A 26,997-nucleotide genomic window follows, 5' to 3' on the forward strand; every position below is an offset into this window, starting at 1 on the left:
AAATAAGATTAAGCGAAATTCAAATGCATTTAAAGAAGAAAAACACCACATCCTTTTATCCAGTCTGTTCTGAAAGTTCTGTTAAATTCTTGGTCAATTACAAATTGCAAATTAAGACACAGTCAAAGTAAAAGTGATTATACCTTCCCATAAATTTCCAAGTGGCAGAATTTGTTCTTACCTTTAACTTCAACCTAGTCAAGGTTCTAGTTCAGTGCTGAAAGAATTAGTTTACATTCCTGCTGCCAAGAAGCATGTAAAAGAATGACTTGCAAAGCCTTGAGATAACAGTGCAGGACACAACATCTGCTTTATTTTGGTATTTCCTAGAAAGAAACAAAGAAAGTAGTTAACTACTCCAGATGGCTTACAACAGATTTGTACATGAATTCTTTCATAAATACAACTTTTTCCTAAATAGAAGTGCTTGAACTAAAGCTATGCCTGGATGCCAAAAGACCTTTCAGTACAGTTTCTAAACACCATATTAAAGATTCATGCTAACAAAGAATCAGATTAATTTTTTTCCTATTTCCTTCACCAGCACAGACTAGCACTTCAAAAGTCATCTAGCCTATTACCTGGCATTCAAGTCCCTAAATTCAGTAACAGAAGTAATAGCTTTTGCATGCCTGTTAGCTTAACAGTACTATTTGCTTAATTTTATTCACCTGCTCCAATGACAGAGTATACTCAAGTGTTTGACAAAACTTAAACCCACCAAGTGCAGCATGTCTAATTTGTAAGCTCTTTATTCTGCTTGCTTAGATGTAAAAATGCACAAGAGTTTAAAACAAAAGCAATAAGATTCAGTTGCAAAAGTATTTAATCTCCTTTGAAATAAGAAGCATCATGTTTCTTTAAAAGTAGTTTCTATAAAAGTAAACAAATTCAGCTTAAACTGTAAAAGTAGCAGATAACTAGCAATTCAGATGTGTGTATCTACAAAAGCATCTAGGCATCTACTCATTGGTTTGAACAGGAAGCAAATGCCCAAATTCCTTCATGGATCAGGGACTACATAATCAATCTTATAAACCACTGCATCTTATAAAAGTTACCATGACAGTACACTGGTAGAAGGACCTATGTAACACTGATGCTTTTAAACTGATTATAGCACTCTGATGAGCTGAATGAGTCATAAAGGGGACATACTGCAGACCTTGACTTTAAGCCCACTGATCCAAGAATGGAGCTATGACATTTCATTATGGCTTGCCTCTTCCAAACACTAAATAGTGCTTTTCCACTAGCAAAAAGTGTCATAAGCAAGAAATTGCTCAAAAGGAGGAATACTTTGCTACTGTTTGAAGAATTGTAGGGGTTCAGTAAGTTTTATGCCTGTAACATTACACTGGTGCACACCCTGTATTCTCCCCAAGTTTCTTTCTTCTTAAGCACAACAGGATGGATGGTTCAAGGAATCAAACTAAGCCAGAAAAAGTCCATTATTTTCTGCGACTTGAACTCTCCCAACCAGCTTAGGAAATGCACGACCAGACAAGTGCCAATGCCAGAAATGCAGAACCAGCAGCTGCTGCCGATTCAGATCTGCTCAGAATATAGTGAAAGTACACCTTAAGCAGCATCCACTAAATCATTAATGAGCTCTGAAAAAGGTATTTTGAAAGAACTAGACTGCAAGTATCCTAAATCATTGTATTGGACTATATGGCAAAAACCCTCCCCAAAAAGTTTAAAAGTTTCAGTAAAAAAAAAAAAAAAAAAAAAAGGTGTTTCCACATCCAAGAACTTCAAGGAAAAAAACCAAACCTACAAGAAACACAGATTCACAAAGTTGCACAAATCAGCCTAACTCCTCCTTAAATAAACCAATGACTAGGGCATGAACACAGAATGAATGACCAAGATGCAACTTCCTTCAAGCACTGACTAGCACCTTCAGAAGATCACCTTAACTAGGAGGGTACAGGGTGCTTACACGATGAAGTGCTCAAGAGCCTCAGTTCTTCTGATGCTACTCCAGTAGCCTTTAGAAGTGGCTGACTCACAATAGCAGAGCATAAGACAACCATTGTGCTTCCTAGAAGCAAGAAGCTTGACCCTTCCCAAACTCTTCTACTCTACAGAGGATGTAAGAGCATTCATTAGACAAGGCTGACTTTTAGCCCAGAGACAGGTTGCTTAGAGTAGGGCAGATTCAAAGACAGATATTTTGGGCTAGGAGCATCTTATCCCAGAATATGCTCCAATTTACACAAATTCTACCTACACTAGTTCTCAGAAGTGAGAAATACAGTATTCAGTATCCCAAAACATCATAAGATATATACTCCACCACTAAACATTGCACAAAGAGGGGACACGACTCCTACTTACTTCTGCACAGTAGTGACTCTTCTCCAAATAAGCTGCGTAATTTTTTTTCCATATGAAAACCCATTTAGGTTAATAATACAGCTTTGGGATAACAAGCTATTCTATCCAGCCTCCAATAACTTGTGTGCAGAAAATGCTCACATACATAAATGAAATAGTCTTATCCACATTGCTAATCATAAATTACATCACAAGAATAAAGCTGAATGCTCCTATTAAAGGCTTAACAAAATTGCAAGATGTATTAAGCATTTTATTTGGGCTCCTCAGATCTCTGGAGTATGTAAACACTTAATATTTGAGTAGGACTAAGTTAGTTCAGTAAACTTTTATAATTTTTGCTAATAAGACACCAGTACCCTACAGCAGAACAGTTTTTAACTGAGCACAACTTAAATATTCCTTGGCTAATACAGAATTTGAATTTCACCATGTTTACAGTATTTTCTTCAGAAGGTAAATACTATGCAGCCAAAGCCATCATAAGTAAATCACTGCTAAAGAACTAAGCCCAATATTCAAAAGTAAGAAATCTGAAGAACCCTACCATGTTATTTTACAGAAGGGTAGGCATCAAATGCTGTTATTCCTCATAATTAAATACATACTTAATAACCCTGGTAGCAAAACACTGATGATCCTCAAGCTGAATCCTCATGTTTAAAACAAACAAAACCCACTACAACACCCTGTCCTTTGCAAGTTTCCAGACTCTGGTCAGAGAAGCACCAGAAAGACTCTGGTTTTATTCTGCTCCAAAACCAGCTATGACTCTGATCTTTCACAGATAACCAAATCTTTGCTGCTTTAAAACAAGTAAACAAACCAACGAACCTACTCCCTGAACATCAACAGAAAAAGCTATAATCTAATGTGTCATAACTGACCTTGTGACATCACAATACCACCACTGCCTGTATCATCCCCCAGAACTGTAAACTGGTTCACGCAGAAGATAGTAAAAGATTTTGCAGAAGTAAAAGATGCTAGGAGGGAGAAGGAAAAGAGCAATAGTGTAAGCTTACTACAGGTTAGCTAGTATACTGCAACCTCCCTCTCAACTGCATGTTCCCACCATACAGTAAATGTAAGATAACATCCCTCTCCTAAAATAGGCATTCATTAGGTTACCTGATTTTTCCAGGAACATAAAAGCACATACCAAGGGAGTGCACTAGTTGTGCTGCAAGTTCATGCAGTAGTTCTTCCTTAGCCTACATATACAACAAAGCCCAAACTACAGCAGGAGTTAATTTCTGTGTAATTACTTGAGACAATGTACAACTTTCACCCTAAAGAGAAAGTTGCTCATGCTTTGTGATAAAAGGATAATGAATTCTCTCTCCATTTGCTAAATGGTTCTTGGTTCTATACAAAAACATTGCCAATCAACCAAGACTGGGCAAAGCCTTGATTTGTGTTTTTGTGGGTGTGGGGGTTCTCTTGGGGTTTTTTCTCCCCTTTTCAAACATGGAAGCGGCACTAAAACGTTCATTATTACAACAGTCAAAGGAAGGATAATGAACAAAAGTTCAAAACTAAAAAGTCTGTGAAGTAATTTAAGTGCTTTATGCTTTTTGAAGCAATTGATCTAATATTACGGGTTTTGTAAAAAGTGCAAAGGTACCTTTCCACTGCATTTTATAACTAACACCCAGGGCTTCTTAAAAAGCTAAATGCCTTGAAATAAATTCACTTGTGATTCTAGTGAAAATTTGGTTCAGCAGTTTGAAGTTTGCAGTTCAAACTTTTATTGCCAGTTAGCTGTTTGAACTATTCAAGGCTGAATTTCCAACAGGAACACACTATTAGACTACTAGTATTTTACATTCATCTAAAAGCTTGATAATACTATGGTCTTAGCATTCTAATTAGGTCTATACTTTTAAATATCACCTCACAAATGGTGGACTTAAGCTACAGCACTGGAAAGCTGCCTTTTGATACACCTTACAAAAGGTATTCTGAACTTTTTTCCTGCAGACCTATCTTGAATACATATTTGCAAGGTACCTCTTAAATTCCTAAATTCTCTGCAATTCACTTTATGGCTATGCAGATGTCTTGGCAGTGGTGGTAGCTTAAGCATTATTTGCTCTCAGCAGCTCGTTCCTGTTTCCACACTATGTGGCTGAGCAACAGACATAGTTATGCTGGTACAAGTGAACGCCTGAAGCAGAGACTGCTCACCTAGCTGATGAGTAACTCAAACTCTCTTGAATTATACAAGCAGAAGATTAAAGAATACCAAAAGCCAGCCTTACTAGAATTCAGAATGCATGTCTGGAATCTACATTTGCCTACTGGGAGATCACTGGCAAGCACCTACTCCTCTGTTCTTCTGTAACAGATCAGAGTTATGCTTAGTATAACTCAAGCACAGAAATATGGAATCATCTCTCAATCAGTTATGCCGGACAGTTTTTCAAACATCTGGTTTCAGCAATGCTGAAGAGAAAGGCCATCTAACATTCTTCAGTAAAAATATCGAAGTACAAAACTTCATTTTCACTTATCTGATCTTTAGCTGAACTAAGGAGAAGAAAGCTTCTTCAAGAGTTAAAATGTTTTGCATTTATATGTTAGTGTTCTTTCACAAAAAACTCAAACTACAAAGAAGGAGATTGTAAGCAGAGGAATTCTACTTTGAATAAACATGTTTTTTGGGGCTGCTAGGACTTTCTAGAGAAGAACTTCCAAAAGTCTCTTAACTAGCTTTTATCGTATCTTACATTATAGCTATAGTGGATGTAAAGTTCTAGATATGCATTATTTCTTCCACAGCAACCCGGGAGTTGCAGATTGAGGAAGATGTGTTCATATTCTGCATGGGTTTGCATTTCTTTTTCTTAATGCAATGGGCAAAGTCTGCAACATTCATCTTCCTGAGGAGGATTCAAAATTCCAGCTCAGACACACCAGGGTGATATGTATGGGTAACATAAGATCACGTTTACTATTACTGAAGTGCCTATCTTTTGAGCATATTCCTATGGTGTTTCCCCATGAGGTATATTTATTATCATCTTCCTAGCTAGAACACCTAGGTAGCAATAGCTAATGAGTCAGTTTGAAACCATCTGTCCATTTGTTGCCTTTCTGAGCATCTGGCCTTCAAATCAATGTTTAAAAAAAAAATACAGTCAATCCAGGTGCATTACTTATAAATATCCATCTGCTTTAAAAAAAAAAAAAAGCAGAAGTCACAGCCTGAGCACTGGTTAAACATTCTGAGAAAGAATCCACCATACCTGTCATATGATAACATCACAGAGCACATTATTCATAAGTCCTCTGGGCCAAAACAGCATGTCCCTAAACCACACCTCACTTGACACAAAAGTGAACTGTCTCATCCGCTCTACCTACTACAGCAGTATTAAAGAGCATCCAGAATTTATCATTCCTTTCCCCAGGAGAAGAGCAAGGTGTTAGCAAACTATGGTATTCAAATTCAGAAGTAATCTTGCAATAAAAACTTTCTCTGTTGATTATGCAGTAGAAAGAACTTAGCCCTTTCTAGCTAAGCCTTTCAAGAAAACATCTTAAGTGTAAGACCAAAAAGAACTCTTACAGAACCAGTTGTCAGGAAAAATCAGAGAAGCAACAGATTTCAGAAGGGTTAATTCTGTAGCAAGTATGCACATTTGGATAATAAACTCCACTGTTACAGACTTCAAAACACTATAGGATAAAGAGGTAAGAAACCTGACAGAATTGTCTACTACTTTCATTGCTAAGACAGCAAATGTGACTGAGCCAGATGCTATAGCTACATGATATATAGTCAGGAAGTTTTACAGTTTTCAAAGGATTAATATCATTGTCAGTCTCTCACAGGAAATGCTCACAAAGGGGAAGAACAGATTCTCTGTTCTTGACTAATTCTTCTCTGAACAGTGTTCAGTGATTTTTAAACCAGCTAAGCTCCCAAAATTTGATTTTTATCTGGGTGGAAAATCTCACCCCAGCATCTAGTAGCTAGCAACACGGTTAGAACAAGTCAGTTTTTGAATCAGTCCTGCTACTACCACTGAAGCCAATAAGGAGGTTTTTTTAATCCTCAACACCAGATCTTACATTTCTGCTGCTCCTGACAGAAAAAAAGCTTAAAGCTGCTTTCTACAACACACCTTTCTGTACAGATCCTGTATTTAGAGCAAATATCCCACAAAGGATTCTGAAAGGTACAACAGCATCCCATTTTGTCTATCAGAGGAATTAAGCCATTAGAATATATGCATGCCAACTAACTACATCTTTCCCTATCTTACATGTGTAATACACACAACCCTAAGTGAGATCACAAGTATAACCAAAACTTAGGAGTTTAAACTCCACAAACTGGAGTGAAAAATGAGCAAAAAGATCAAAATTACAGTATTTCAGTTAGCACCAGGTACAAAAAATAGAGCAAGAATTCCCTAATGTGGCTATGTTGGACAATGACAGAAATCAAGTTGTTATCAAATGTATAAGGGATAGCAAGAGTGGTTTTTTATTTCTTTATATATGATACTGATGATTAGGGGAAGGACTTCCCCTCTAATAAGGTTCTTATTCTTCCCTTATCTTCTAAGGGTAAGTCTTCAGATAAAAATTAACTAAAACTGAGCCATCACAGCAGATTAAAAAAACCCACCTTGGGACACTGCTGATGTTCCTGTGCAGGCAGTTACAGGAAGCATAAATTCTCCACCACACTACTCAACCACTTAGACCTACTTGTGGCTTTTTTTAGCCATGTTACCACTTGCTAGGTTAATTTAACTCCTTTCGTGTATAAAATGAAAAAAAGGTCCTTCAACACCATAATAAAATCACCAGCACATTCAAATCAGCAAGATAAGAACACCAGTACTACAAGCTGCCAAATATCAACACTTACTATACTATATGCATTTTAATGTTTACTGCAAAGCACACAACTTGGAAAGACATAATTCAAGCAACCGTTATGTCAACTAACAGCCTACACACAATCACCCAAAAGAATTTAAGTAATACAGGAATTGAAGGCTCCAAATAGGAATTGGTAAAATATATAGTTATTTTTATACCTCAATTACAGTTTTAGAACATCTTTTTTCCCCCCCCTTAGTCTCTTCCATGTTAAGAAATTTTTTCTACCTACCAGCAAAGTTATTTCAGTAACAGTACTGTATTATGAAGAGAATCAGCACTTAGAAACGTAAAGACATCTTAAAATTTTTAAGAGGGTTTATTTGCTTAGGAAGTCACTCCCTTATTGCTAACACAGATTTATCACCTTCCTAAATCAACCCAGTTGAACTGATTTGGCTCATTTCAAATAAGGCATATCTCAAAGCATTTTTAAGGCAGTTATAAATACATGCTTAAGAGAAGCAGCTGATTATACATTATATATAATGATATCCTCCCGTACTGTAACAGGATCAATATACCTGTAATCACATGATACATACTATTCAATCCACAGTATAGTATAGAAAGTTAGGTTTAAGATCACAGATAGCTTGTCAGACTACTTCAGAGAACACAGTACTCCCCCCTGAACTTTTACAGCATGCTCTACTTTTCCATCAGGATAGAGAAACTTTTTAAGAAAAAGTCTGAAGTCTAATTATCTCTAAGAACTGCAGAGTGAAGCAAATTTCCATTACCTTTTTTTCTGGCAGCAGTCTCCAGTATCGTTGCCTGGACACATGGAATCTTTTTCAGGTGTCTGCATTGGGGCTATCTGAACTGCTTCACTTGTCATCTAAACAGAGGAGTACTTGGCAAGAAGCAGCCATTTAGCAACTTGCAAGCTTAAATACTCAAAGTTTTGTCCAATTAGTACTGCAACTTCAGTTTCACAATAAATCACTTTTACTCACTTTTAATCAATACAGTTTAAACTCTCTTGATTTGCAATATATATATTTCAATGCTGAAGTCTCAGATATATCTATTGAGTAAAAACTGTTTTAATTTTGCCACTATGCAAGTATCACAATACATGTCGAACTATACCTGCAAAAATTCAAAGGGCAATTTTATCAATAAGAATGTTAAAACTAACATGCAAGAAGACCATGCCAGTTTTCAAGAAATCAATATTAGAAAGGGTGCTTAAGGGCATAACAGGCAGTCAATGCAGCAATGATAGGCCTACATAGACTTGACAGCAAAAAGGATTCCGGGAAGCAAGCACATTAATAATTCAACATTCATTTTATGCTACTCATCAGGTCAGACATCAGCTGCAGGCAAATTTGGATAGCACAGATTAAGACACCATCTCCAGCTCCACCAAAGGTTACTGCTCCTATATACTGTTGGCTGCAAGACATGCCATTGCTGGACTGAATAGTGATGGGAACATCTTAGCACAAAGATGCATAAAAACCCACATTAATTGTAGCAAGGGGGCAGACACTCTACTCTGTCATCCCATTTATCAAGGCAACACATCAAGATACTTTAAAACAATTTCTATCTTCCAAAGCTCACATCTGTGTCTTACCACTTTACTACATGTAAAGCTTAACCTGCATGTATTCCATACCAGGTTTAACAAACTGTCTTGATTAAACTAGGTATCCATAAAAATAATTTTAAAAAAATAAATCAAGGCACACAAAGGAATACTCTTAAGTATTCAGGCTTTTACAGAATGACAACTGAAAGAATCTGATTAATTTAGCAGTTTAAAAAGAAAAGTAGACATTCAGCTTCAGGATTACACAGATAATTCAGTAAAACCTACTATATAAAAAGCAGAACCACATAGTCACAACAAATTAGAAACAGGTACATGAATGGAAGACTGCTGATCTGAGCCTTCAAATAAGTGCTGAATTCAGCACAATGAATGCCAATTTCACTAAGTTTCCACCCCCCTAAAATTGAAGGGCTAGCATTAGGCAACCAGCTGCTTACATTAAGTGCTACTTGTGCTTTCCAGTCCCCAAAATTTCTCCTACATCCTTCCGAGTGACTCCATGTGAATGTTTCCACCATCTCTTCTAAGGTTGGATACCATGGCCTTGTATTCCACTTCTTACACAAACTACCATCTCTGCAAGGGATAGCTATGTGTCTCTCCATTCCTCTCAATCACTTTTTCAGTTCGTCCCTTTGAGTGCCATGAACATGATGCTAACCCAATCAACAGAACACTACAACATTCTCCCCAAGACTGGTCCCACCAGAGGGAATTCTACTTTGTCTGCTACAGGTTTTATCCCCCTAGTCCTTGTTACATCCTCCACTCTTCCCTGGGAGTGGTGTGGGAATGACACAACAAACATTATTAAACATTTTGTTAAACTGTGCATGGAAGCAGAAGGCAATGGTATTACTCTGCTGAATGATGTTAATGGCTCATAACACTGGATAGGTGCTCTTAATTTGCAGACAGATCACAACTGTATATGTGCTTGAAGCTATGGCTTTTTAAAAGAAACGCATCTACTATTCCTTCCAAAATGCAGCAAACCTGCCCTCTGACTCCCAATTATTTCCTGATATTTTGGAATTGACTGGAAATGTCACTCAACAGCTATAATATTGCATTCACAGAGAAATTACAAGCTCAGCACAGGACCTTAAAGTAAATCAAAAAGAGTAACTAAGACACTGCCAATTTAATAAGACATTCCATTTTATATCATGCAACTTAGTATATCAGTTTTAGAAGTAGGAACACCTACGCTACCCAGAAGACAGCTTGCATAGTAAGCATTAGTTACAAGTAGCAGCCTATTTAACTATTTCAGTTAAGGAACACAGCCACTGCTAGCTTATATGCCTCTGAACATTAGTGTATTTCCACAGAATTATGTAGAAGTATTCAATACTTAATAAATATTCATAATATTCTGCAGGAATAGCATAATATGCAAGAAGCCAAGAACTCAGAAATAGTACCATTTTGCAAGCCTCAGTGTTCATGCTTTTTGTCATCCTATCATTGACAATTTTGAAAGTCTTACCTTGAACGTAGTACAAAAATCAAATTTCTTCCAGATCTTTGTCCTTCTGATAAAGATTCACTTTAGAGACTCTTCCTTGTATATTAGGGGTCAATAAAGCAGAAGAGCCTGTGAGTCTGAAAGTAGTAAGATGGAAGAATTGACCGATTTCTCTCCTAGTTCAATCCAATATTCAATAAAATCTATAGCTCAAGAACTGCTTAATAGCAACTTCTAGACTGGAACTAATAAAACATAGGAACCACTGGAAGTGGCCAAGTTAATCAAGAAGTTGCTACTTGTCTAAGGTAATGCAGCAAGAGATCATGTGAATGCCTTTTACTCATTAGAGATGAAAATATGAAGTGATCTAAGCTACACCATTCAATGGCCACTACTTGCGAAAAAACTCCCACTGTCAATGCATACCACCTTCACAGAAATTGTGTAAGCAAGTCTATTTCCAAACCAGGAATACGTACAACCACATGACAGAGAGAGAGCCTGCATAAACACCCATGCATACACATAAGTGTACAGAGGATGGAAAATCTAGCATACTAATGCAATCATTTACAAGAATATATCCAGATCCTGGACTCAAAAGAAAAGAAAGACTCAAAGCTGAGATTCAAACTTATTCTAAAGCACAGAAACCATGACAAAGAACCTTGTTACTCACCACTACAGATTTCTTTAAAATCAAAAGCAGAAACACACCTGACCATTCACCAAAATTATCTTGCTTATGATCAAGAAACAAAGTTGGTTTTCTCACAAACACCTGAGAAAGGCTATCACAGTTAAATCTACCATGCCTAGATATACCAGTATATAATTTCTGCAGCACAAATCCGACTAAAGCCTTCTCCGTTTTGGAGACGTTTACATGTAACATCTAGGATGAGTTTCTTTTCATAGGCCTGGGCAAAGAGGGAAGTGAAACAATCTCAGAGAAACTGAGATTTACTTTCCTTTTCCAATATCTTTCTTCCCCCTCAGTAACTTCACACAACAAATGCTCTACAAATTGCTTTGTTTTACAAGGTTCAGAATAATGGGTGAAGGCAAGTGAGAGACAAGACATACTGATAACTGTAAAGTTCTAAAGCTTCTTTTTCAACACTGAGAAATAATCTTTTTCCTTCCTTTCTTAGATTAAATGAGCTTATTCAATGAAGGTACTGTGCTTATTCCATGCTTACTCAATATGTAGATTTCAAGTAACTAATGCTTAATATAAAAAATAGTCAACAAGTAACTGTTTATGTTCAAACTATTTTATTTAGGAGCACTAGAAATAAATGCCACTCACAAGGAATGGAATTCCCAAATAAATCAAAATGTATTGATTAGTTTGGCTACTTAGGTCCCTGCCATGGGTACTCCTTCATAGAATAATTCAGAGTGGAGGGGACCTAGGAGGTCATCCAGTTCAATTTCCTTCTCCAAGTGCGGTCAATGTTGAATTCAGTCCCAGTTGCTTAGGGCTTTATCCACTCAGGTCTTGAAAACCTCCACAGAGGCTTACAGGTTACCTCCTATAATCTCTTCACAACCATCCCTACAGTAAAAATTTTTCAACATATATCCACCCATTTCAATTTATGACCACTGTTTCTTGTTTTCCCACTGTGCACCTCAGTAAGGAGATTGGCTCCATGTTCTTGGTATACATCCAGGTATACATACCATCTTGGTATACATACATACATCTGCATACACCAGATGGTTCCTATTGGGTCCCTCCTAAGCATCTCTTCTCCAGGCTAAACAAGGCCATGAACAGCTCTCAGCATCCCCTCACAGGTCAGGCAGCTGGAGTATGTGACCATCGTGGTAGACTTGTCCTAAATTTATCAGCATTGTTCTTGTTGGGTGTACGGAGAAGGGGAGCAAAACTGGACACAGTATTACAGATGCGGTCTGGGAACATCTGGAACAAATGGCAACTGAAGGGGAATAAAGCTGTTTTCATCACTACCAGGGTGAACTACTGACTTGTATTTAGCCTATTCTTCACCAGTACCAGGTCATTCCCAGTAGAGCTACGACCCAACCAGTCTGTAGTACTGCAGAAGGGTTACCAATCCTGGAAGCAGGCCTTGGCATGTGCCCTTGTTGAACTTCCTAAGATTCCGACAGGCCCACTCTAGACCCATTCTCTGTGGCAGACTGTGTCTACCACAACCCTGATGAAGGTGCATTCTACCTCCTCCGGATCATTGACAAAGACATTAAAAAAAAAAAAAAAAAAGTAGGTCACAGCAGACCCTTGAGGAGCTCCAACTGTAACTGCTGTCCAGGCAGAGTATAATCCATCAGCCACCCTTTGAGATGAGTCTTCAACCAGTTTTCACTTGTCTAGTCATCCTCCCATTCAGACTGTAAACAGGAATATGCTGTGGGACACTGTAAAAAGCCTTGCTAAGGTCAAAAGTAAAAAAAATATCCACTGCTTTCCTGTCAACTGAAGACCTAGTCATTTGACAGAAGGCAGTCAGGTTGGTCAAGCATGACTGACCCTTGGTAAAGCCATGCTGACTATTTCCAGTCACCTTCTTTGTCAAGGGCCCAGAAATGTTTTGCTACATGTTGATATAAACTACTTACTGATAGTGCTATCCAAGTAAAGCAGTATTTAATACTTTTATCAAGTGAAATAGAAAGTTTTCTTTATTATATAACATAGCAAGGGTGCCTGAAACAGTGAACAGGAAGCATCTCTAGGCTTCAACAATTTGCAGAATACAAATCTTCCAAAGCCTAAGTAAAAGAACTCTGCGCATAAAAATAAGCAGGTCTCAACAAGTGAACACAGCCATCAAGCAATTGAGTTTCTGGCTAATTTTCAAGGTATCTGGCAACAAGAGAGTAACAGCAGAGGTTATAAAAGGAAAAACTTGGTGCTCGTAACTCTACCTAAAATTTATTGTAGAAACTGGTGGCTGAGAAAGGGAAGACAAAGGAGTGGAAAAGAATAGCAAATGGCCAAGAAAAAACTTAAACACGTTTCATTATGCACATTAGAAAGAATTTCTGAAATTTAGATTGCTTACATCTTTTCAGCTGGTTTGAATTTCTCCCAGACTGTATTGAAAGAAAATCCACTTTACCAAGCCCTCTGAACTTGAACAAATTCACAACCTCCTAGACACAAAAACCAGTCAGTGACTGACAAACAACCACGAACTCTAGTCTCTACCAGTGATAAGATTACTCCTGTTTCACCCGAAGTACTTCAGTCCCTTTGCAGCTCCCCAAAGTTTACACTTGAAGCAGGGAATAGATAAGATACTTTAGCTCCACGTTAAGCAGTGAACAATGCCAATACCACAGCGGATGAGCAGAGGCAGTCCTCTTATCCCCTAAGGAAATTTGCAAACGTGACAAAAAGCACAGAAAAACAGCTTGACTCACTCAGGAACTTTCTGACAAACTCCTTACCATGACCTCTGCTATGTAAAGTTTTGGTTTCTGTTGTATTCTCATGTGCCTACAGAATAAAGATATTCTTGTCAGCAAGTGCTGATGTTTAATTAAACCAGAATGACTGCTGTGAAGGGAACCATATCAACATCTGTAGCAGGCTATGCATTTGGGGAAAATCCAAAAGAGGAGATTGGCATTTTTAATTTAGTTATAATAGAGGTTTTAGCATCAACATTTAATTGCATGTTCTTTTTAGGATTGCAACGTGGCTGGTGACACTGCCAACACTGTCACAGTTACATGACTTCCAATATGGTCTTCTCTTCATCAGCAGCAACATTCCAAGTAAACTTAGGACTTCCACTCGCAAGATAGGTCATCAGGTATCCAAACCATTAGTGTTAAAAAACAATGTTAACAACTACACCTTAAAAGAACCTCTTTTGAAATATCTCAGAGTGCAGTCTTATAAGAAGTTAGGCTAAGCTAAACTGATAACTGCTGTAAACCCTCCTCCTGCCATATGTACTTTCTACTCCAATTTTTGCATCAGTGGTTGCTCTCATATCCTCATGTAGCAAGCTGATTCAAGAAGCTAAACTACAAGAAAATTAACCTCAGCAATAGATACACAACATACATACATCAGGTAACTCTCTCTCACCATGAGATGAGACACAGCCAAGTGTCAGCATGAGGAGGAAGAGGAGCACATCGTCAGAGGTAGAAGACTGCAGAAATACAGCAGTACTAACATACTTAGGTAATTATACGAGAAAGTCTTCCTTAATGAAACAGTCAGGATTATGAGTGGGTTCCAGAAGCAAATGCCTGAGTGCATGCAGAAGCCTAACAAGAAGTCTCTTTTCTGTACTTTATCAACATTGAAAAGTGGTAAAAAACCCCAAACAATTCCAAGGACTTTTAACTAAAAAGAAGAATACCAGATGCCCACCACCTAGGCAGCATGTACCAGAAAGATGTTTGGGTAGAGGGAACGAACTCCTGGTAATGAAGAGACAAAATCAAAGGTATATTGTGTACATTGTTAGCCAGCTTCCAAGATGTTACATCCATTGTTTTTAAACAGCTGCAGAGAAATAACAACGGTGCCTGGCTGACAAAGGAAGCAAATGTATCTAGTGCCCAGCACTCTCACTGAAGTAGCATAAAGTTTAATGACTACAAAACAACACAGAAGAAACTCAGAATTAAAAACTCAGCTTCAACTGAATTACAGCTTGGCTATTTCTTTAACTGTGCTGGGTTTACCTTTGTCCAGTCTCTAGGGGTTTGAAGGCACTACCCTTTGGCAGCTAAACCAAACAAGCTTTACTGCTTTTTCCCCCCTCTTCATGGAAAAATTCTTCTGGGTCACATCAGCCTACTCTAATTTTCCTTTCCTTCTCTGAACATGGCAGTTTAGACCAAGTACATCCTTTCAGTCACCCAAAGACCTTCCAGGAATCTCTGCTTCCTCAGTAACAGTGATGCAAGTCTACCAATTCCATGACACCTTAAATCCATAATAAGAATAGGTCATGCCATGCACTATCTGCAGGACTTGTTTCACAGTTCAGGGTGAAAAAAATCCCAAACTTTTTACACAGCTCAGGAGAAAGCCCTATAGACTAAATCTTATCCCACTCTCTCCCAACTCTTAAGGGACACAATAGCAGAAAATAAGCTCAAAGAAACCACACATCAACAAAAATAAGGAGACAGAATGAAGACTAATATAAAAAAGCCCCCCCATCTCACCCAGCAATACAGATGTCAGTCAACTTGCATCTGTTGGTTTTTACCCATGCCAGTATCAAAGAGTCATGTTACCTTTAAAAGGCAAATAATTCCAGTAGGCTAGTGGCAGACAGCAGAACTTGGTAATAAAAGGTTGCATATCTGCTGATAAAAATCTTTCACATGATGAACAGAAAAATGAACAGAAAACAGAACCCTGTGACAAGAGAATAAGGAAGAATACTCCTCGACAAATAGTGTGTTCTGCCTACTCAAGTATTCTCTGGATTTTCTTAAGTTCTCAGTGAATTTATTACTTCAGTTCTTTAGAAGGCATTGTAGTTTTCTTCCTTACTAAGGACACTACTTTTCATTTCCTCTCCCACCTCACTTCAGTTTCAATCCTGCAGTAACAGTATCAGACTCTGACACAAAGAAAGGAAAGGATAAACACTAAGTGGAAAGTATCAACAGTTCTGGAACTGGAACAAAATAAACTCTGCAGAAGAAAGTTTGCTCACAGGTAGTCCAGGTTTACTGATTCTTTTTGTACTAGTGGTAACATAAGACTAAAAAGAAGGTAAATAGCCAAAAAGGATGATGGAGATTCCAATACAGTGTTCTAGGACCATTACTTACTTTAGAAAGGCTTCAAGCACAAATCTGACAATTCATGACAGACCTAAGCAGTCATGTCAGCTTTGTATGCAATAGCTTCTGTTTTAATCAGTGCTTCAATAAACAAACCAACAAGACCTATGGAGGAAGGGACAATATGGAGAGACAAATCAAGAAGTTTTCCAAATTAGCTTCATATTCTTTGTGAAACTGACAACATAACCACATTTCAAGTCTGGAGAAACCTTAAGACACCTTTCAAAAAAAAGTTACTTCAGTTATGGAATTGCTACATTTGTTTATACAAAACATATTTGAATCTGGTAACCCTGAACAAAACAAAACAACAGTGAAAAAAGATCAAGTAGTAACTGACTAGTACTTTTCCCAGAAGGAGCCCTACTTTCCCTCTGTAAAGATTCAGAAATCTGGAAAACTTTAGACTGAAAATAGCATGGTCATTAAATACATCCAAGAATATACAGTATTCTTCAAGGAAAATCTTTTCCAAATATAAATTAATAAAGGGTTTAAAAAATAGTTTCAGAGTGCTTTCTCCAGTGACATTTCTCTGACCATGTTAAATTCTATTCCCTACCATTGGCAACAGCAGCGCACAAGCACATTTCAAGAATCCTGAATTATACTGGAATTTTATTTCTTCCCCTCTGACTCCGTAACTCAAGCCCACTTCACTTCATGTTAAAAAAAAAAATCATCAGAAATTGTTTTGACAGTCTGTAACCTTATCCCCTTCCTTCCAAAAGCCAGATATTCTACGTCGACAGTATTCCTTTTTCTCTTTAATTTAAAACAATACTGCAACAATAGTCAAAACCAAATAGTAAGCTATCATGGTTAACAACAGCTACTATTTTGAGTTCATTAAATATTTTAGAAAAGTTCTTCTCTGGCCTAGAATTGCTTGTGTTTGGTACATTCTAGTTAAGAAAGTGTGAAGTCACCCTATTGGATTTAATGTTACAAGCTAGTTACCGATCTTCAACAGCTCTTAACCTCCATCACTCTTGTACTCAAACATAGTAATAAAACATACAGAAGCATAGACATGGTTCAGCATAAGGCAAACCACAGGGGAAACAGAAGTGAAATAAATTCTATTGTCTACTATGATCTAAAAGTAGGATACAAAACACCAGTGTCACTATGGCAGAGTCCTAACAACACTTTTCTTCCACATCACACACAAGCCTAATTATTATTTCAATTTTAAAACATAGGAAAATGTTAAACTATAGCTTTTACCATTTATAGAAAACAGATGAGCTCTCAAGGCCTGCCTGCAGAGAAGACTGCACAGCTGACTCCAGCAAACACTGTGAAAGATTCTCTTTCCAACATAATCATCCGCAAAAGTGGTATGCTTGTCTTTTCCTTGATCCCACAGATGACTATTAAAAGACAGAGTCACCTTAAACTGCTTCCAGTTTCTTTACATTGGAAGAGATGCACAGAATCTTAAGGAGGGTTGGCCAGAAAACCTCCCACAAAACAAGCAATTGCCATTATTAAAGCATCTTTTAAATGACTGAATGCCTATAAACTTCTAGGCAGTTCGACTTACAGTACACTTATGGAGAATTTACAGAACAGGTTTTACCCACCCCCACTTCCCCCCCAGCTCTAGCTATTGTTTTCACAAGATTGTTTTCATTTTGCTTATGTATAAACCCCCTACTATTTGAAGTTTTAGGCATAACCCCCTACTACTTTAGAAAAAGTGCTCCTCAGAGTAACATAATCAGCCACAACCTAGACTTTGGATGATTCCAATAAATTCATCCACCAGCCTAAGCAATCAGTAAGGAAAAGAGCAGGATGACATCAATCATCTCAGAGAAAAGGAAAAGTGAAACGAAAAATCCCTTGCTATAGTATGTCTCCTGGAAAAGTGGTAAAGACGCAGAAAACATAACAAGCTAGCAAATGGATAAACATCACAACTGAGGAGTCAGTTTGACACACCTATAGACAGTAGTCCCACAATTACTGGATAACACTAAAGATGCCTGTAAATCCCACCTGTAATTAGACATTGTTAATAACCTCCTTAGAGGTGTCACTTCAGTTCTTATTGAGGACACCTGAAGTGAGACATTTGAGAGTCTTAGACTGTACTGTGCACTGGGGCTCTACTGAGATAGATGGAGCTTCTTTGCCTTTTAAAGATGCAGGACTGATCACTACCTAGGGGAGTCAATGGACTACTTCTATTAGGTGTAGATTCAAGTTTTACAACAGCTGAAATAAGAAAAACACTTCATGTTTGTCTTGAATACACACACTAAAGAAGAGTACCCTTTTCCTGAAAAATCAGCTATAAACAATTTTTCTCAAATGCACCACAGAGAAACTTAATGTTAAGACAGTAGAAACCAGTGTCTGCAACTAGTACCATATCTGAAGTGAGGTCTTATGCACAAACTGGTATGCAGAGTACCTTTTGACCAGGATGGTCTTTCCTGTTGGGAAGTAGAAGAAATAAAACAAGTATTTTATTACTATATTAGTGAAATGGAGACCAGGAACAGAAAGGTCGCAGAAAGAAATTGAGTAACATCTGTGCTAGATTCACCTTTCATACCTTTACAGAACCTCTCTGAAGTCAGTGCTTTGAGTATAGGCCCACTTAAAATAGAAGCAAAAGGAACAATTTCTTTAGCTTTATACACTGAAGATGGAACTCTCAGAACTCAGCCTGCTGTACCACATAGCTTCAGTACAGTACTTCTCATTTGAAAGCACATTACAACTTCAGCAGCTTTTCAAGGTCACAAGGGCCATCACAAACATAAATCCCTGCCCCCTCCAATTCCCAATCTACCACCCTCAAATCCAATCTAGCTACACTCCAGAGGCTTCAATGCATCATTCATTTTCAAAACCTTCATTCACTTCTCTCTTAGAATCATGGTCCAAAACTACTGCATGTGGTACCAATGGGTATTACAGAAGGCTACAATACATATCAAAGGCAATTTTAGACCTGTCCGTATTTATTTGGAGGTGGTTTAATAAGCATGTTGGATACTTTCAAGAATTTTATCTATCCTATAAAGAAGAGATTTTTAGCATTCCCTAAGAATGCTATTAGGAACACAATTCCCTACTTCTAGATATGTTGCCTGAAATGTGGGGGGAAATACTTTTAACTCTTCCGGAAGAAATTTTAAACAGTGGTAAACATAAAAAGATAGTAAAACAAGAAATAGCATTAGTGGAAAATAAATAAAGTACAACCTTAGGAAGCCAAGCTATAGTGTGTGTCGTTCTCCCCCTCCCTCTTCAAGTTTTATTGAAACTGGCCACAATTCAGAAGTTAACACAAGGGTAAATATTTCAGAGATAATCAGATCCTATGAGTTTTGTGGAAATAAACACATCAAGGAAAGACATCCAAACTAGTGCCCCTTGAGGACAAGGCCAGCAGGATCTCAGCTATGTCACCAAAAACAACTTCCCATACAGGACAACAGGACAGATAGTGCCCCAAACACATGAAAGTACTTTCAGAGCTCACAATACAGCATACCCAGAAAAATCCAACCACAAGACACAAAGCCACAGGAAGTCAGGCTTCACAACCTGTTGCTCACACAGCTAGTTTCATTCTTGATTAACTGAATTAAAACCATGAAAGAACTACTTTCCAGAATTTATTGTAGTTTTAAACACCAGTCATTTTCATACACGATTTCAAAACTAGGGACAATAATTTGGGAACAGAGAAGGCAGAATCCAGTCCCCCACATAGCTCAACACCCTCTGCAATGCTCCAAGGTGCCTTTTAGAGATCCAGTTGGTACGTCTATATTGGCACTTTAGTTTGGATCACAAGCACACTTTCTGAAGTAAATCTGAGTCACCCCGCTTACTGTGCTTTTGTTCACATCTCAAAGAAGTTTCTGAACACATGATCTGGATATCTCTTAGATTAACCTAAACCAAAACTCTGGGAAAACACCTAATACCCAGTAATGTTTGGACTATACTCGGTCCACAGAACCAGACCAAAACTCATCTAAAATAAAGCCCCATGAAGTACACACACCATAGACAATGGGCCTAACTTACAGCTTCACTCTACAATCATCTTCACTTGCAGCATACTGCTTGCTATTGTAAATATAATCAATGTAGCAGATACTGCCCATTCATTTGAGAGCCTCAAGCAGCAGTAACTAAACCCACAGACTTAAGCTGCCAATGCACACCACATTAGCCCTAAAAAGGACGGCTGCACTGTGAATTTGAGTGTTCCTTTTCCTGGAGTAACTATAGCAGCAGTGTCTCACCACCCATCCACTTCTGCTTCCACTCCTTTACAGTTAGGAGAATCCGAAGCTAGTGGGATACATCTAGGAAAGTTCTCTGAATAAAGTTAAAAAACCCTCAAGATCTACACACTTCATGCATCACCTACATTTACTGTTTTATAAAACTTTTTAAATAACAGTGAAAACACAACCCAATAACCCACATCAATGGCTCCACTGTAGCTAGTAATAGGAAAGGAAGAGCAGCATGTGCTCGATAATGCTTTATATTACTTGCACATCAGCTTAACCAACAAAGCTGCCCAGAAAAGGTTTTTTTGTTTTTGAATAAGCTGACGAACATAATATTCATTGTTTCAGTTTTCCACTTGAATCAAAATATCAGTTCTTTACAAACAGTTCTATCATTTGATATTTGTTCTCTCCAGTCACCAATTTTTCTTTTGCTATACAAAATTTTAAATACAACATCATGAGTTTTGAATAAATAATACCTGGCTTTACCAGGACAGACAAGCTGGTGAGAACAGGCCAAAGCAGTATTGTATGAACAAATGACAATAAAGTGTTACCTCCCCTACTCAACAAATCATTATCATCTTACTTCATTACCTCAATAAAAACAATTAATTCATATACTAATGTTGCAGAGCCATATTTGCTCTACATTCAGTAAAGGTCAACTTCCTACACTGGGGTGCAGACACAGAAGTAGGATTATTGAAGACAACATTTTCTGTTAACACACTAATCCCCTGAAAACTGCAAGGAAAGACCAATGCTTTCCTTTGTGACTTATCTGGAAGTTTGTGGTCACTGACTTGTCATTACCATACACACTAAAGAGCCATCTTAGGCTCTCCAGTAGCCTAGTCTGAAACATCCTGAAGCTATGTTTTTGAGCTGAATTCCTGTTAACACTTGTGAACACAAACTTAAGCACCTAGTTGTACTATTTGAAAGAAACCTCAATGAAAAGGTTATTTCCCATCAAAGATGGGGAGAACCTAGGCCATGAGGTAGTAACTAGTAACACCATAAAATGCCGCGCTGAAGTAATGCTAATGAGAAACTAATGATGCATAGGGAAAAAGAGTTGTGGGTGACTTATTCTTCCTAGCAGAACAATACCAGGGCATGAATAATTTCCTTTGAAATTATAAGGAAGGCTGTTGTCCGCTGAGACATGGGGCTTTCCCTTCTATCATTTTTTTCTACATTAAAATATCTTTGTGCCTTCTCTCCCAGCGTAGGTTTTTCTAAGAGCCAGAATACTAATTTAACCTACACTGATTGGCAACCCTTACGTTTCATGATGCCAATCACATCTCAAGAAGTTGAGATGAGCTGAACTGCTCATTTCAAGAAACTGAGATGAGCTACACCAGCTCAGTTATTTCTTATCATCTCATGCAAAGCTTTTCAGACCAGTTTTCTTTTGGAGTGACACTCATTAATTCTTCACAATTTTTGTTTGGCTTTAGCACATGACACAGATATAAATATAAAACTTCACGCAGTTTGACCAAGGTTTCCCATGCTAGATATCTGCCCAAGACTGAAAGATGTCGGACAAATAGCTGAGGACTTTGCAAGGTTGTCTGTTAAAGAAAAACAGTTTTGATGATCTTTTTGGAAACTCAGCATCCTTGTTCTTGCATCAGGGGCACATCTTTCATTGCCCATGCAAACTTCTCTTTTCTGGACTTTTATAGTCTGATGTTATTTGAATTTGGGTGGCTTTTTTTTTTTTTTAAATTAAGAACCTCCAATGACTTGTCCAGATTTTGAATTTAAATTCCCTGAAGATTATATACATACTAGATATGCTGAAGACCAGGGCTAAACCAGACCTCTCTTGAAGCTTCATAAAACATTTATCCTGCATTCACACTGCTAACAGACAGTGAGAAGGAAGAAGCCACAACTCACACCCTGTACATCTATAAGCCAAATCTTGAAGATGATCAATTATAAACAACTGAAGCACAGAATGAAAAGAGTGACAAATAGAGAAGGAACCAAGATAACAAAAATTTTTACTTTAACAGTTTTCCAAAGAAATCACCATTGCTCTCCTCCAATTTACTGAGAGGACCAATATTCAGATCAAATCACTTGGGTTGCTAAAAGGACCAAGATCTGAAGGATTCTTCTTTACTTTCACAGAGAAGTGGAGAAACACTAGTGCAGCACTTAAGTCAGAGAGATGCGAAAACTTGTTGGACAAGGTGGCAAGAATTTAAAAAAAAAAAGAAAAAAGCATACTTAATGGTATCAAGGTGGCAGGCAGAAAGAATCTATATCAGAGGAAAAAAACAACTATGGACACAAAGATATGCATGACCTGTTACAGTAATCACTCTCTACAACCCACACAGTGTTTAGAGCTTGGATTCTTTAACCAAGGCCTTCCCATTCACTTGGAAGGGACTGTGCTTGCAAAAACCAATGGTTAGCTAGCTATCTTCCAGTGCTGACTGGAAAAGAACAGCTATTTACTACTTACTAAGCTACAGCTGCAGGCCTATGTGGCAGATTTAAGCATTCCTACTGGACTGATGATCCAAGACACTACCAAATGATCAATTTCAATTCTCAAGAGTTTTTTGGAGGGAAAACACCAAAACCAACTATGTAAAAACCACACAAAAAAACCCACATGCACCTCCCTTAGGAACATTATGGTAGTAGCATTCAGCTAGGTGTTCTGCAGTTTGCTTCATTCAAGATGGACAATATTCTCTGAACATTGTTCTATATACAACTCCATCCCTTGCTGCAGTCTAAATAATCCCTGCTCCAAGAGTGATAGTCATTATTATAATACAAATGCTTCACAGACACAGATTTTTACATCTAATATTGAGTGGATTTTTACTGCCTTTCCCTTTTTGTAATATGGAGGCAACACATTCATGTAACAAATACTCACTATTCTCAATCGCCCCCTCTGAGAGTGGTAGTTCTTGACACTGAGCACCTTAAAAGACTACGTTCAACAAACAGATTTCACAAGCTTTAATTTCCATCGTGATGGGGTGATATTTCTGCAAGACTGGATGTCAAGTTTAGTAAGTCAGAAGCACACACTAGTGACCACCCTTGGAAAACTTTAAGTGAACAATGATAATTCCAGAGACAAGAAGGGAACAGGATTATTATACTATGAGACTACTCTTTTCTTTCTCTAGTTCCCTACCTCAGTAACCGACCACCTCACAGCTACCGCAATAAAAGAAAAATGGGTTCTATGTACTCACTATATAGCCCTCTCCATACTACATTAATTCCGTTCCCCTCATCTTGATACTATGTTCCTTAATTAAATCACTATCCTATATAACAAACTCCTCTCAATAACTGTGCAGAACAAGAAATGAGGGGCTGTGTAAGCAAATAATACATACTATCACAAACCCACAGAACATGGGATACACACGCAATTTTTCATCATTTCCACCTCACGCAAACATCCTTCCATTCTAAACGGACAGTCTTCTCACAGATCTCTGACCCTCAAATGTTTATGCACTAACCCTCTTTCAAACATAAGCATACATCCAGTCCAAAAGACTTCATACCTTCTGGACACGTGCAGTCAGTTAAAGTGTTAAGGTATATATAATGAATATAATAAATGTATATAATAGACACATTCGAGCCTCTGAGCCCATACATACATACATGAGGCTTGTCTACACCACATTAAGTGCTTTTAGTTAGCTGCTGACCTATCAACACCATTATAAGTGCTAGTTTCAGCAAAAGTTTACCCTTAAAGTTAATGGACAATTTACCCAGTGGAACAAACAGAACAAAACAAACAAAAAAGCGCCTTTAACAGAAACCCCCCCGACTATTCTGTAACCACCTTCGATCTGCTAATATTCATAACAGTCACAAATTGCCTTATCTTCATTCACTTTTTTTTTTTTACTTTCCACTGGCTGTCACAGGTATAAAATACTTCTCTCCATACCATGAGGAGCAAAGAATCCCCAGAGCCTCCCACCTTCTCAGGACACACCTGGGACCCCGGACCCAGTTCATCGTCCCTCCCCCACACCATTTCAACTTTTCATAGCCTCAGCCAAAAATGCCTGCCTCCTCTCTCCATACACAGACTAGAGTTCCCACTAACTCAGCAATACGAAAACTCCAGTTTCCCTTTTGCACAAATACCATTCACCTGATACACACATGTATACACAGCCTAACATAATCTCTACCCTGTATATGCATAATCCCCACAAATTCATCCTACCCCCCCCCCCTTTCCAAATGCACACAAACCTTTCAAAGACTCCACCATTCACTTCTACTTCTAAATATCCACCCAAGCCCCCTCACTTTCTTATAATCCATGATAATCCCTGGAAATTTACCCACAAGTGCATTGATTCTCTTATAGACAGGAATTTACAATGCCTGACACCTGTCACAAATACAGATACCTACAGTGCTACAACTCCCCAGGACATGCACAGACTTTTCTCCAAACAGCACTATCATGACCCCAACATGTGGCATTTGCTAGATGTTCTCCAATTTGTATCCCATGGCTTAAACAACAAACATCCAGACTTTCAATTTCATCATAGGTGAGACCAATTCAGAGCTTCTCTCATGTTCCCGGGACACAGGCCACATTGCTTGCTGCCCTAGTCCATCTCAACACACAAAAAACAGGGCTCACTGAGTTAGTGACAGCCAGGCATCTCTCAACGCTCAGCAAAAGCAGCAGACAAACCAACTTACACACAGTAAGAACATGCATGCCTTTCTGTCCACATACCATCTCATATTACACACGAAGGTCTTGCACATTAAGTTTAACCACACTGGCCACCAAACAAAACAAGTTCAGAACCTTGTAGCAACCTGTTACCACTGTGCCTGTAAGTTGTACATAGGCTTACCACCCAAAGCCTCCCTCCTCCACAACTTAGAAGCCAGCCAACTTATCACCTTGCTTCTCACAACACACACAAAATTGTTTACCTACCACTCTTAAATTCATAGGCCTTCGTGCACCACTATTCCTCAAAACATGTGGTTTCACCCGCCATCTGCATATCCCTCTACCTACCACAGCACACAAAACAACACACAGACAGATCTTTCCAGCTGCCTCCAGCCCACCAAAACGACACCCTCCCTTTGACTAGCTACAGGTTATAGTAGAAGTATATCCACTTTTACCTCCACTGGGTTCGCAGAGCCAGCAAGCTCCAAACTACAACAGAGAAGCGCCTTCAACTTCTTTCCCCTTCCACGCTAAAGGTGCCCTGGCACTGCCCATCTGCCTGTGACTTCATCCCCGCCGCACACCTCCAGCTCATCGCAAGCACCCAGGCCTAACGACAGCTTCCCCCTCCGACGCTAGGGCCGTACCCGCAGCTCGCCACCTCCCACCACCCCACCCCGTCGGTCAACACCGGGCCCCGCCGGCCCCCGGCCCGCCACTCCCCCGGCCCCAGCCAATGCACGTGCACAGGCCCGGCCCGCCGTCCCCTAACCCCGCTCCGCACGCAGCTACCGGCCCGACGGCCGCCTTCGGCCCCTTCCCCGCCCCGCACGCCGAACGGGGCCCGGGTCTGCCGGCCGGCCGGCCGGCCCGCCGGCTCCCTCTCCCCTCCCCGCCCCTTCCCCGGCAGCGGCCGGCGTGCGGGGCCTGGGTCGCCGGGCCCCCCTTCCCGCCGCCCCGGCCCGCCCCACCGCGGCGCACAGAGGGCGGGCCCGCCGGCCCCAGCCACACCGGAGGGCTCGGCCTCCCCGCCGGCCCTCCCCCGCGCGCCTGCCTCGGCAGCCCCGGCTCCGCCGCCGGGAGGCCGTGTCAGCGCGGCCCCCGGCCCTCCTTTCTCCCCCCGGCGGGCAGAGGCGAAGGCCGTGCCCGCGCGGCGCCTGCCCGCTCCCCGGAGGAGGCACACGCAGCAGGCCTCGCCCGCCGCCCCTCCGGCCCCACGGAGCAGGCCGGCGCTGCCAGCCCCCGCTTCCCACGGCAGGCGCGCAGGCCCTGCCGCTCGATAACGCGCGCGCCCAGGCCCGGCCCGGCCTCTCGGCCCCTTCCCCCTCCCTGCCTGCCTCGGCCCGGACGCGACCCGCTCGCCCGCGCCCCACCGCTGGCCCCGACCCCTGTACCTGTCGGCGGACGAGCGCCGGCGTCCGGGCCCCCGGCGGCCCTTGCAGGGCCCGGCCCGGGTAAGGGGAGGGGGGCGGGGGGCCTGGCTCGGCCTCAGGCGCGGGCCGCCCCGCGCTGGCCGCCGCCGGCCGCAGTCGCCGCCCGCTCGCGCACTCCGAGCGCCGCCAGCAGCGCGGACATGTTGGGAGCCCCCGTCCCAAAGGCCGCCGCTCAGCCCGCCCTCCCCACCGCCCACGTCAGAGCGCTCCGGGAGGGGAGGGGAGGGGCGGGCGGGGCACGGCCCCCTGCCCCGCCCCCACCGCCCCGCTGCAGTTCCCGGCCGGGCCGCCTCACGTCCTTCGCAGCTTACTGGCTGCCGCTGCCCGTCGCTCATTCCGTCCCGTCCCCTCCCGGCGGCTATTGGCCGTCCGTCCTGCTGACTCTACCCTTCCTCAGCGTCATTGGTCGATCCGTTCGCCGCTCACTCGCCAGCCCCGCCCGA

General features: G+C 40.3%; 2 protein-coding genes across 10 annotated transcripts in view; both read right to left on the minus strand.

Moving 5' to 3' along the window:
• Positions 1-10,332, minus strand: part of SLC3A1 (solute carrier family 3 member 1) — a 75,279-nt gene extending 64,947 nt beyond the window's left edge. Inside the window, exon 1 of the mRNA XM_049833967.1 lies at positions 10,305-10,332. The gene's annotated coding sequence lies outside the window, so the exon portion shown is untranslated. The remainder of the gene's footprint in view (positions 1-10,304) is intronic.
• PPM1B (protein phosphatase, Mg2+/Mn2+ dependent 1B) overlaps positions 1-26,623 on the minus strand; it is a 63,531-nt gene extending 36,908 nt beyond the window's left edge. For 6 of the 9 annotated variants that reach the window (XM_049833974.1, XM_049833973.1, XM_049833976.1 and 3 more), the window contains exons 1-2: positions 26,516-26,623; positions 182-326 (exon numbers count right to left, since the gene is read on the minus strand). The gene's annotated coding sequence lies outside the window, so the exon portion shown is untranslated. Of the gene's footprint in view, positions 1-181; positions 327-7,988; positions 8,087-10,304; positions 10,394-25,576; positions 25,635-26,515 lie in introns of those variants that run through there. The other 3 variants (XM_049833969.1, XM_049833971.1, XM_049833970.1) reach the window with 3 other exon arrangements.
• Between the last annotated feature and the right edge of the window lie 374 nt (positions 26,624-26,997).

Source organism: Accipiter gentilis, chromosome 30 (genome assembly GCF_929443795.1).
Source record: "Accipiter gentilis chromosome 30, bAccGen1.1, whole genome shotgun sequence".
In the NCBI taxonomy this organism is placed as follows: Eukaryota; Metazoa; Chordata; class Aves; order Accipitriformes; family Accipitridae; genus Astur; species Astur gentilis.